At 51.1% G+C, this 13,381-nt stretch overlaps 1 protein-coding gene across 3 annotated transcripts in view; it reads right to left on the minus strand.

Annotated features, from left to right (window-relative positions):
- Window positions 1-13,381, minus strand: part of SPIDR (scaffold protein involved in DNA repair) — a 2,204,159-nt gene that overhangs the window by 1,709,635 nt on the left and 481,143 nt on the right. The gene's annotated exons all lie outside the window — the stretch shown is intronic.

Here is a 13,381-nt window from a genome sequence, read left to right on the forward strand (position 1 = left end):
ACTGCAGCGGGTGCCCCCATCTATTAGATATCACTTATTTATTTATCTATCTAATTATTTATCTAGCCAGTTACCTATCGTTTTATTTACCTATATATTGTCCCCTCTTTCTCTTCTCTCCTGCTTTCTCTGTACTTCCTTATTTTTTTTGTAGAGTTTTATATAGCGCGAACTAGACCCGAACCGAATCAGGTATCAGAGCGCTTTACATAGCACAAGTTACGTTTTACATGAGAACACACACTTTCATTTTTTTAGGCACGGGGCGATTAAGTGATTTGCCCAGAATCACAGGAGGTTTTGGCGTCGTTACCGAGACTCGAACCCAGATCCCCAGGTCCGAGGACAAGCGCCCTAGCCGTTAGGCCAACTCCTATTCTATCCTTTCTTTCTCTCCTCTTCTCCTTCTCCTCCTGATATTTTTTGAAGTATGTGCAATACAGCACATTTTTGGTTATCATTCTTATATGAAATATTTTTTATATTATATACTCTGATTTAGTAGTATTTGTGATTTCGTTATTCTTCTGAGATGGATTCTATATTAATGTATATATTCTCCTATATTTTTTAATTATTTATTGATTACTTTGTCCTGATGTATTGCATTTATCATAATTGTATGAAGTCTTACTTTTTAAAAATAATAAAGATATTGAACAAAAAAAAAACGAAAAACACAATTGCTCCCCCCCCCCCCCAAAAAATAAATGCCAGAGTTTATTTGCATGCACATAATTCCATGGGCTCAAATTGCCGATTTAAGCTTCTTCTTTGTTTTTAGGTCTCGGACTGGCGAAAGCAGCGCATGCGCTAGACTTGCCATGCGAGGGCTTCTTGGAATCGATACGATTCCAGAAGTCGCATCGTGGCTCCGCCTCCAATTTTGTTTGGTGCGCATTGTTTTGAGTCATGGATGATGCAAAACAAAGTGTAATGATTGCACTGGAGGCAATCATTACACTGAGGGTTGCCACCCTGTCCTCTTTTAGCCCCGCCCACTGGGATTTGATCTTTTCCTTGCGGCAGGAGACAGTGTCTCTTAATTAGCCGCTTAGCACTATTTTTTCGTATTACCGCGTTTGCCTTCAACAATGGCTGACGTGCTTTTCATTTCTCTGTTCTCTGCTTGCAAACTACTTTTTTAAAATTTGGGTGATGACTTGTTAAAGAGGTATCGCTTTTATCTGACAGACGCAAAGTTTACAGTTTATTTTCGGCACTGGGAGATACATGATTTGTTTAGTTGCCAATGGTTGTGCTCCAGTGTTACAATGCTACTTTTGATGTGAACCTTTTGCCCAGCATTAATATGTGTAAACATTTAACATTATCCTTTGAAAAGAACAAAGCTTTCCCCGCAGTAAACTGTGTGTGTGGGGAGCCTACCTGCTCCCTGAAAACGTTAGTTTCTACAGTCGGTATTGTTTCAAGACCACCTTCTAGGTCGCTTCTGCTTTTAAACATCCATATATACAGCAGATTCACTGCTGAGGACGGGTCTGTTGCCTCTCTTTGTCGCTTTCTTGGTCTATGCGTCGCCCGAGATGTTTGGCCGTTTATTTGATTAAATGTGGAAGATGGTTGCACTTATACCCATATTATAAGAGGACCCCTGCGGGGCGCCCATGGGAGGTAGAGGAGAGTACTGGTGGCACTGCTAGGAGAGACGTATGGTACCATCTTGAGCTGTCTTGTCAGCCCCGCCTGCCTGCTGGGTATGCAGATTCCTGGAGTACCAAAACATCCTGTGCCCTCCGTCCTGATCACGTGCGACCCAAGCCTCCCCTGTCAGTGTTTTTAAATGTAGATGGCGGCTTCGGCCAGAGTCCACTTGAACTCTGGGGAGTCAATTGCCTTAAAGCTGCCTTTTAAACGAAGTAAAATAAAGCAAATAGTCAGAGAAAAAAAGCAGCAATTTAACAAAAATAGACATTCCCCTCTTTAGAAGGTGAAGACCCACGGTTGGAAATGAGAAGGAGAGGGGGGTATTTTGTTAGAGGCGAAGGGAGAAAGTAAAGGTGATTAATATTAAAATAGCTTGGACAAAAGGAGATGGCACTAGTAAATATGAATCGTTGGCATATATGCCTGGTGCAGCAGTTAAACATACCAGTGCACTCATCCTGTGTTACCTACATTACGTAAATAAGGAATTAACATTCACGTGCCCTGTGAATTACACTTCCACCCCATTTTTTAGGTCTCGTGACCTATCAATGCGCATGCGCATTGAGAGAAGCGAGACTATAGGCGCTTAAACAAGGTTTACCCAAGGTTTGCCTAGACTGGCGATTTGGTGCTGTGCCCGTGCGCTTTTAGATCAATGCGCAAGCGCATTGACCTAAAATGCACGTGCACAGCATCAAATCGCCATCTGTTCCCCAGCAGCACCCCTCCCACTCCTTTGAAGTGAAGCTTAGCTTCACTTCAAAGGCCCCTGCCGCTCTCCCCGCTCCGCCCCCTGCTGCGGCCGTGTCGCACTTCTCCTCCCCCCTCCCCACATTAATGCCCTCCTTTTGTCTCTCCCTATCCCTCTTACTTCACCTTTTTCTCTCCCCTTCCCTCTGCTTCACCATCTCTTCTTTCCCTCTCGATTCCCCGTGTTTCCTCCTTTCCATATTTTTTCCGTTCTCTACTTCTCTCTGTCCCTTACCTCTGAGTTGTCCGCTCTCCCCTTTCTCTCACCGCACACCCCTTCCCTCCCTCCACTCGTCTGTTCTCTCCCTGCCCCCTTGTTTTTTTTTCCTCGCACAAATGTGAAAGCACTGTACAGCAGCAGAGAACAGGCTCCGCTTCCCTTGTGTCGTGTTTCCAGTGACTGCGGTAGTGTCCCTTACCTAATGAATGAGTGCTAAAATATTAATTGTGCACAAATGCATCCCGGACGTTCCTATGGCAAACGACCAGAATTAACGGGCAAGGCAACTGGCTGTTATGCAGGCACATAAGTGTTTCATTATTAGCCAACAGTGTGAAGTCCAACATTATCAAGTGCAAAAATAGTATTTTACAGCATGCGGTGCACATATTCGCCGTAATATAAATAAAAGGGTACATGAGAAAAAATATTTTAAGATACATCTTTACCAAATGTGCAGCTCACAATGTAATGTCCCAGTCCTGCTATATGCACGTGCACTCCTTTCTCCCTCTCTCCCGCTGCCTAGTCCTCCCACCCCCTCCCTCTCCAGCGCGCGCTCCACTCGCATCTGCCTGCTGCTCCCCCACCCACCCCCCCACTCCTCCAACCAGCAATTCACACACAGCAACGCCACTCACACACGCAACGCAACTCATCCACGCAACCCCACTCATCCACGCAACCCCACTCATCCACGCAACCCCACTCATCGACGCAACGCCACTCACACACGCAACGCCACTCACACACGCAACGCCACTCACACACGTAACGCCACTCACACACGCAACTCATCCACGCAACCCCACTCATCCACGCAACCCCACTCATCCACGCAACCCCACTCACACACGCAACGCCACTCACACACGCAACGCCACTCACACACGCAACGCCACTCACACACGCAACGCCACTCACAAACGCAACGCCACTCACAAACGCAACGCCACTCACACACGCAACTCATCCACGCAACGCCACTCACACAGCCAACGCCACTCACACAGCCAACGCCACTCACACAGCCAACGCCACTCACACACCCAACGCCACTCACACACCCAACGCCACTCACACACCCAACGCCACTCACACACCCAACGCCACTCACACACCCAACGCCACTCACACACCCAACGCCACTCACACACCCAACGCCACTCACACACCCAACGCCACTCACACACGCAACGCCACTCACACACGCAACTCATCCACGCAACCCCACTCATCTACGCAACGCCACTCACACACGCAACGCCACTCACACACGCAACGCCACTCACACACGCAACGCCACTCACACACGCAATGCCACTCACACACGCAATGCCACTCACCCACGCAACGCCACTCACCCACGCAACGCCACTCACACACGCAACGCCACTCACACACGCAACGCCACTCACACACGCAACGCCACTCTCACACGCAACTCATCCACGCAACCCCACTCATCCACGCAACCCCACTCACCCACGCAACCCCACTCACCCACGCAACGCCACTCACCCACGCAACGCCACTCACCCACGCAACGCCACTCACCCACGCAACGCCACTCACCCACGCAACGCCACTCACCCACGCAACGCCACTCACACACGCAACGCCACTCACACACGCAACTCATCCACGCAACCCCACTCATCTACGCAATGCCACTCACCCACGCAACACCACTCACACACGCAACACCACTCACACACGCAACGCCACTCACACACGCAACGCCACTCACACACGCAACGCCACTCACCCACGCAACGCCACTTACCCACGCAACGCCACTCACACACGCAACGCCACTCACCCACGCAACGCCACTCACCCACGCAACGCCACTCACCCACGCAACGCCACTCACCCACGCAACGCAAATCACACACGCAACGCCACTCACACACGCAACGCCACTCACACACGCAACTCATCCACGCAACGCCACTCACACACGCAACGCCACTCACACACGCAACGCCACTCACACACGCAACGCCACTCACACACGCAACTCATCCACGCAACGCCACTCACACACGCAACGCCACTCACACACGCAACGCCACTCACACACGCAACGCCACTCACACACGCAACGCCACTCACACACGCAACTCATCCACGCAACGCCACTCACACACGCAACGCCACTCACACACGCAACGCCACTCACACACGCAACGCCACTCACACACGCAACTCATCCACGCAACGCCACTCACACACGCAACGCCACTCACACACGCAACGCCACTCACACACGCAACGCCACTCACACACGCAACGCCACTCACACCCCCAACGCAACTCACACCCCCAACGCCACTCACACACCCAACGCCACTCACACACCCAACGCCACTCACACACCCAACGCCACTCACACACCCAACGCCACTCACACACCCAACGCCACTCACACACGCAACTCATCCACGCAACCCCACTCATCCACGCAACCCCACTCATCAACGCAATGCCACACACACAACGCCACTCACACACGCAACGCCACTCACACACGCAACGCCACTCACACACGCAACGCCACTCACACACGCAACTCATCCACGCAACCCCACTCATCCACGCAACCCCACTCACACACGCAACGCCACTCACACACGCAACGCCACTCACACACGCAACGCCACTCACAAACGCAACGCCACTCACAAACGCAACGCCACTCACAAACGCAACGCCACTCACACACGCAACTCATCCACGCAACCCCACTCATCGACGCAACGCCACTCACACACGCAACGCCACTCACACACGCAACGCCACTCACACACGTAACGCCACTCACACACGCAACTCATCCACGCAACCCCACTCATCCACGCAACCCCACTCATCCACGCAACCCCACTCACACACGCAACGCCACTCACACACGCAACGCCACTCACACACGCAACGCCACTCACACACGCAACGCCACTCACAAACGCAACGCCACTCACAAACGCAACGCCACTCACACACGCAACTCATCCACGCAACGCCACTCACACAGCCAACGCCACTCACACAGCCAACGCCACTCACACAGCCAACGCCACTCACACAGCCAACGCCACTCACACAGCCAACGCCACTCACACACCCAACGCCACTCACACACCCAACGCCACTCACACACCCAACGCCACTCACACCCCCAACGCCACTCACACACCCAACGCCACTCACACACCCAACGCCACTCACACACCCAACGCCACTCACACACGCAACGCCACTCACACACGCAACTCATCCACGCAACCCCACTCATCTACGCAACGCCACTCACACACGCAACGCCACTCACACACGCAACGCCACTCACACACGCAACGCCACTCACACACGCAATGCCACTCACACACGCAATGCCACTCACCCACGCAACGCCACTCACCCACGCAACGCCACTCACACACGCAACGCCACTCACACACGCAACGCCACTCACACACGCAACGCCACTCTCACACGCAACTCATCCACGCAACCCCACTCATCCACGCAACCCCACTCACCCACGCAACCCCACTCACCCACGCAACCCCACTCACCCACGCAACGCCACTCACCCACGCAACGCCACTCACCCACGCAACGCCACTCACCCACGCAACGCCACTCACCCACGCAACGCCACTCACCCACGCAACGCCACTCACACACGCAACGCCACTCACACACGCAACTCATCCACGCAACCCCACTCATCTACGCAATGCCACTCACCCACGCAACACCACTCACACACGCAACACCACTCACACACGCAACGCCACTCACACACGCAACGCCACTCACACACGCAACGCCACTCACCCACGCAACGCCACTTACCCACGCAACGCCACTCACACACGCAACGCCACTCACCCACGCAACGCCACTCACCCACGCAACGCCACTCACCCACGCAACGCCACTCACCCACGCAACGCAAATCACACACGCAACACCACTCACACACGCAACGCCACTCACACACGCAACTCATCCACGCAACGCCACTCACACACGCAACGCCACTCACACACGCAACGCCACTCACACACGCAACGCCACTCACACACGCAACTCATCCACGCAACGCCACTCACACACGCAACGCCACTCACACACGCAACGCCACTCACACACGCAACGCCACTCACACACGCAACGCCACTCACACACGCAACTCATCCACGCAACGCCACTCACACACGCAACGCCACTCACACACGCAACGCCACTCACAAACGCAACGCCACTCACACACGCAACTCATCCACGCAACGCCACTCACACACGCAACGCCACTCACACACGCAACGCCACTCACACACGCAACGCCACTCACACACGCAACGCCACTCACACCCCCAACGCAACTCACACCCCCAACGCCACTCACACACCCAACGCCACTCACACACCCAACGCCACTCACACACCCAACGCCACTCACACACCCAACGCCACTCACACACGCAACTCATCCACGCAACCCCACTCATCCACGCAACCCCACTCATCAACGCAATGCCACACACACAACGCCACTCACACACGCAACGCCACTCACACACGCAACGCCACTCACACACGCAACGCCACTCACACACGCAACTCATCCACGCAACCCCACTCATCCACGCAACCCCACTCACACACGCAACGCCACTCACACACGCAACGCCACTCACACACGCAACGCCACTCACAAACGCAACGCCACTCACAAACGCAACGCCACTCACAAACGCAACGCCACTCACACACGCAACTCATCCACGCAACCCCACTCACACAGCCAACGCCACTCACACAGCCAACGCCACTCACACAGCCAACGCCACTCACACAGCCAACGCCACTCACACAGCCAACGCCACTCACACAGCCAACGCCACTCACACACCCAACGCCACTCACACACCCAACGCCACTCACACACCCAACGCCACTCACACACCCAACGCCACTCACACACCCAACGCCACTCACCCACGCAACGCCACTCACCCACGCAACGCAAATCACACACGCAACGCCACTCACACACGCAACTCATCCACGCAACGCCACTCACACACGCAACGCCACTCACACACCCAACGCCACTCACACACCCAACGCCACTCACACACCCAACGCCACTCACACACCCAACGCCACTCACACACGCAACGCCACTCACACGCCCAACGCCACTCACACACGCAACGCCACTCACACACGCAACTCATCCACGCAACCCCACTCATCTATGCAACGCCACTCACACACGCAACGCCACTCACACACACAACGCCACTCACACACGCAACGCCACTCACACACGCAACGCCACTCACACACGCAACGCCACTCACACACGCAATGCCACTCACCCACGCAACGCCACTCACACACGCAACGCCACTCACACACGCAACGCCACTCACACACGCAACGCCACTCACACACGCAACGCCACTCACACACGCAACTCATCCACTCACACACGCAACTCATCCACGCAACCCCACTCATCCACGCAACCCCACTCACCGACGCAACCCCACTCACCCACGCAACGCCACTCACCCACGCAACGCCACTCACCCACGCAACGCCACTCACCCACGCAACGCCACTCACCCACGCAACGCCACTCACCCACGCAACGCCACTCACACACGCAACGCCACTCACACACGCAACGCCACTCACACACGTAATGCCACTCACCCACGCAACGCCACTCACACACGCAACGCCACTCACACACGCAACGCCACTCACACACGCAACGCCACTCACACACGCAACGCCACTCACCCACGCAACGCCACTCACACACGCAACGCCACTCACCCACGCAACGCCACTCACCCACGCAACGCCACTCACCCACGCAACGCCACTCACCCACGCAACGCCACTCACACACGCAACGCCACTCACACACGCAACTCATCCACGCAACGCCACTCACACACGCAACGCCACTCACACACGCAACGCCACTCACACACGCAACACCACTCACACACGCAACTCATCCACGCAACGCCACTCACACACGCAACGCCACTCACACACGCAACGCCACTCACACACGCAACGCCACTCACACACGCAACGCCACTCACACCCCCAACGCCACTCACACACCCAACGCCACTCACACACCCAACGCCACTCACACACCCAACGCCACTCACACACCCAACGCCACTCACACACCCAACGCCACTCACACACCCAACGCCACTCACACATCCAACGCCACTCACACACCCAACGCCACTCACCCACGCAACGCCACTCATCCACGCAACCCCACTCATCCACGCAACCCCACTCATCCACGCAACCCCACTCATCCACGCAACCCCACTCACACACGCAACGCCACTCACACACGCAACGCCACTGACGCAACGCCACTCATCGACGCAACGCCACTCATCGACGCAACGCCACTCATCGACGCAACGCCACTCATCGACGCAACGCCACTCATCGACGCAACGCCACTCATCGACGCAACGCCACTTATCGATGCAACGCCACTCACACACGCAACGCCACTCACACACACACGCAACGCCACTCACACACGCAACGCCACTCACACACGCAATGCCACTCACACACGCAACGCCACTCACACACGCAACGCCACTCACACACGCAACGCCACTCATCCACGCAACACCACTCATCCACGCAACGCCACTCATCAACGCAACGCCACTCATCAACGCAACGCCACTCATCAACGCAACTCACACACGCAACGCCACTCACACACGCAACGCCACTCACACACGCAACGCCACTCACACACGCAACTCATCCACGCAACGCCACTCATCCACGCAACGCCACTCATCCACGCAACGCCACTCATCCACGCCAACGCCACTCATCCACGCAACGCCACTCATCCATTTGCAAAACCAAAAGGTCAAACTCTTCTATTGCGAGACCTATTGCATTTTCAATGCTTGTTTCACCAACTAATCGTCCGTGGTTTCTGCTAGATGTAAGTAACTATCTGCATATAACATTGGGGGCATCTAATAACTTACTGTAGCGAAAATTAAAATTGATTTAGGTAACATTTTGAATTTTCATTAGAGGCTAACAGCGTAATTTCTAAAATGTAATTTCACCAGTAGTATTCCCCTTGAAAACTCAGCTGCATGTAAATTACGCATTTCCCATAACACAGAGCCGCGAGAAACGGGTGCTAAACGGAACATTGCTAAATTGTGGAGGGCGCTGGAAACACAGACACTTGCAGCGTGGGGAAGAACATGGATTGGTGCATGTTGACAGAGAGGACAGTTTACGAATCTAGAGGGTATCCTAAAATATGGTCGCAGATTTGGGAAATATTAAACGGGTATAGGGGAGGCATATGTGAGTCCCTGCAGCTTAGCCGAAGACAAGATTCAGGGTAGTTTAGTAGTAATTTGGGTCTAGCTAATATTGACATGACATTGAAATGATTTCAGGTCTGTGTTACAATTTCAAACCAGTGATCCAACCTCAGTCATCAATGTTTGTAAAGTGTGTACATTATATAAGCTTGTCATTAATAAAAATAATTTTTAAAAAACAACAACAAAAACACTACATCATGCAAAGTACCGAGCTCAGACACATTCAGACAAAACTTCTAGGAGGGGCTGTTGCTTTCAAATGCTGTCCCCCTTAAGTTTTTACTTAATTCAACAGGATTACGGACAGTGAGGGTTGAATCAAAACACTTGCAGTGAAATTAAAGTAGCTTTTCAAATGAGGGTCATTTGAGAACCGGGGACTGGAGGACCACATATGGGAGGGCGTTCCAAAACAGAAAGCCTGAGAGAAGAGTCATACTTCCTTCCCCCAGTAGTTCTATGAGCCGTCTCTCAGGCCACTTCAGAGTTAAGTGTGGTGAGTCAGGACTTGATGTGTGATCATTGACTTTGAAGACTTTAATAGAAAGGTATGAAGTCATTTCAGAAATTCCTGAATACAATCCACAAAATTCATATTTAAGATGTATTTGTAAACAGGCAGAGGATGAGGTGTTCCAGACAGAGCTGCCGCCTTTGGAACTGGGGAACCTGGTTCGAGTCCCAGCTTAGGTTTAACATCTTGTGATTTTGGGCACATCACTTAAGCTTCCCGTGCCTAATAATTAATTTGACCTTGTCTAAAGTAAACACTGCTCCTGTAAAGTGCTCCAATGCCCTTAAGCCAACTTCGCTCTATAAAACACCAAATAAATTTAAAAAAACAAATAACAACAATAAAGAAAAATAACCATGTAATTTGCGGATGCTTTATCCTTCCCGCTGTCTGCTCAATAACCACAGCCCATATTGGCTACAGGGCCAGGGCTGTGCAATGGTCTGTCATTACCTGCCCATTTAAGGTACTGACATTATCAAGTCTGCAGGCATTTTCCTACCGGCCACGGTTTCAGTGGTAGCAAAATACAACTAAATCATGGAAAGGAGTCTCAAGCTCTTCTGTCCCATTGTTTTCGCATTAACTTTCTCCATCCGTAATGTGAGGAATGAACATACGTCTTGCCATTCCAGCAAGACAAAATATGTGCCATGAACTTCACGCAGAAAGAAAACTGGAAATGCAACAATGGTCGGTCACAACACCCTAGGCTGTCTCAATAATTTTTTTTCCATGATGCACATTTGTAGTGAAGCCTCATGGCCTTTGACTCTTTTCCACAGAATATCAATAGGTGCATGCTCAGCTGTGCCTGCCAGCAACGGGATCTGACACACTGCAAAACAAAATGGAGACGGGTCAAGTAACTTGTGCATGGTTATGACAATGAGTGACAGAGAAGGTTGGTGCCTGGAAACCTGAAAGGGGGTATTACATTTCATAAATCCGTACAAACCTGTTGTTCCCTGCTTTGGCTACGTACTCAACAGCTAAAGGGCTATCATAAACAGAGGTAATTACACATAATATTTATAGTACAAAATTAATGCAAAAATTGTGATCACGAGATCATGTCACATTGTGTGGCTCCGTCAGTGCTCCTAAAGGTCGCCATATTGGTATGAATATATACCCTGATTGCAGGGCCCATGGAAAGGGGACAAGCCTAAATGAGGTGCAGAGTCGTGAAACACCAGTCGTCGTGTTAGAATGTCAGGCGAAGTATTTCTCTGGTGTTAAAAAACAATCCTGGTAATTTTGGGTGTGTCATGATCCGTGATGTGGGACACGGTTTCAAGTAGGTGCATGCAAAAAAATACAGTAATAGAAATTTCAAATTATAAATTGGGCTCGCTAACCAAAAATCACGAGATGGAAAAACTGTCCATTTATTAAGTAAGCAATCGTAAAAAAAAAGACCTTAGTTTTCAGGCAATTAGATATAATTGCAGGACTATAAAAAAATGTAACTAGAAAGGGGGAGGGTGGGGGGACGGCTAAAACAGCGAAGCAGGAGGGGATTGCAGGACAGGGAAATGAAAGCACCCCCTTAAAAACTGCGTCTGACATTCTATGCGAAGAGATTCAAACAAGTATTACAGACCTCTTTACAGAATTCAGAGCCACTAAAAACTTCAGGCGCTCATGTGAAATGCTTTTAGAGAAGGGGAAAAGTAGTCCCTAAACAGATGCTAAAATGGGACAAGTGACAGGCTACAAGTAATTTGGTGGTGCGCCATGGGAGGACACAAAACACAAGAAGGAGGGACAAGTAGGATAGATTAACCACTAGCAAGCAAGTTTTTTTAAAGGATGCTCAAATTAATGAATTAAAAGCAATGGGCGGGCAGTAAACACAAAAAAGTATATACAACATGTCTCTAAGATACAGCGCAAGCATAGTCTAGGCTCAACCTAAAAAGTGGTATGACACAGCCAGCATTGACCGTGTCATAGCACTTACATTTTTTTTAATTTACCTTAAGCCATGCTGCACTGAAGCCAGCGCTGCTGTACAATATGGCTAAAAAACATTGACAGTCAATAAAACTGGCTTTGCCAATGCTTGTTTTCATTGAACAAGCACATCTACGCCACTGAACAGGCTACAAACATGTAGACGAATAGAATCCTAGATATGCAGGCATTGGTGAGGTTTTTGCTGGGTGCTTTGCTCAAAATAGCATTAGAGGTTGTTCTCTGAATTGTTCTAATAAATACTTTGGGTGTTACTGGTTCAATATATACATAATATAGAAAGGGCCGTCCTTAAGTAGTAAGTATCGGCGGGGTGACGATAAATTCAGAATGCAAAGCCCTGTTTCAGTTAAATAAATAAAGGCATATATTTTACAATTTCCAGGAGATGTCTTTTAATCACAGCATACCGCACACAACTCTGTAGATTCCTTTTGGGGTTCCTGCAAGCCTGCATTAATCCAAAAAACAATCTGCTAATCTGTATGAGTCCCCCACCCTCCACCACTTTGCTGAAATATTAGAGCTCTATGGCATATGCAATGGCGGTTGCCAAGAGCGATGTAGCTTCGTCACTGCAAGGAGACTAGAAGGAAATGGGTCAATTAAGGCTTCTTTGTGGACAGCTCGCAAACAAATCACTGTCTTTCAACGAACTCCTCTTTGGAGAGGAACACCTTTCGTGGAGACAATGATGTGCTACTTTAGGACAGTTTTCTGCGGGATGCTCCATTATCATGAAGTAAACCCAGCAGCAGTCTCAATGGATGTACTGACGGTCCCCTGGCACATAAACTGATC

Source organism: Lissotriton helveticus, chromosome 4_1, assembly GCF_964261635.1.
Source record: "Lissotriton helveticus chromosome 4_1, aLisHel1.1, whole genome shotgun sequence".
Taxonomy (NCBI): Eukaryota; Metazoa; Chordata; class Amphibia; order Caudata; family Salamandridae; genus Lissotriton; species Lissotriton helveticus.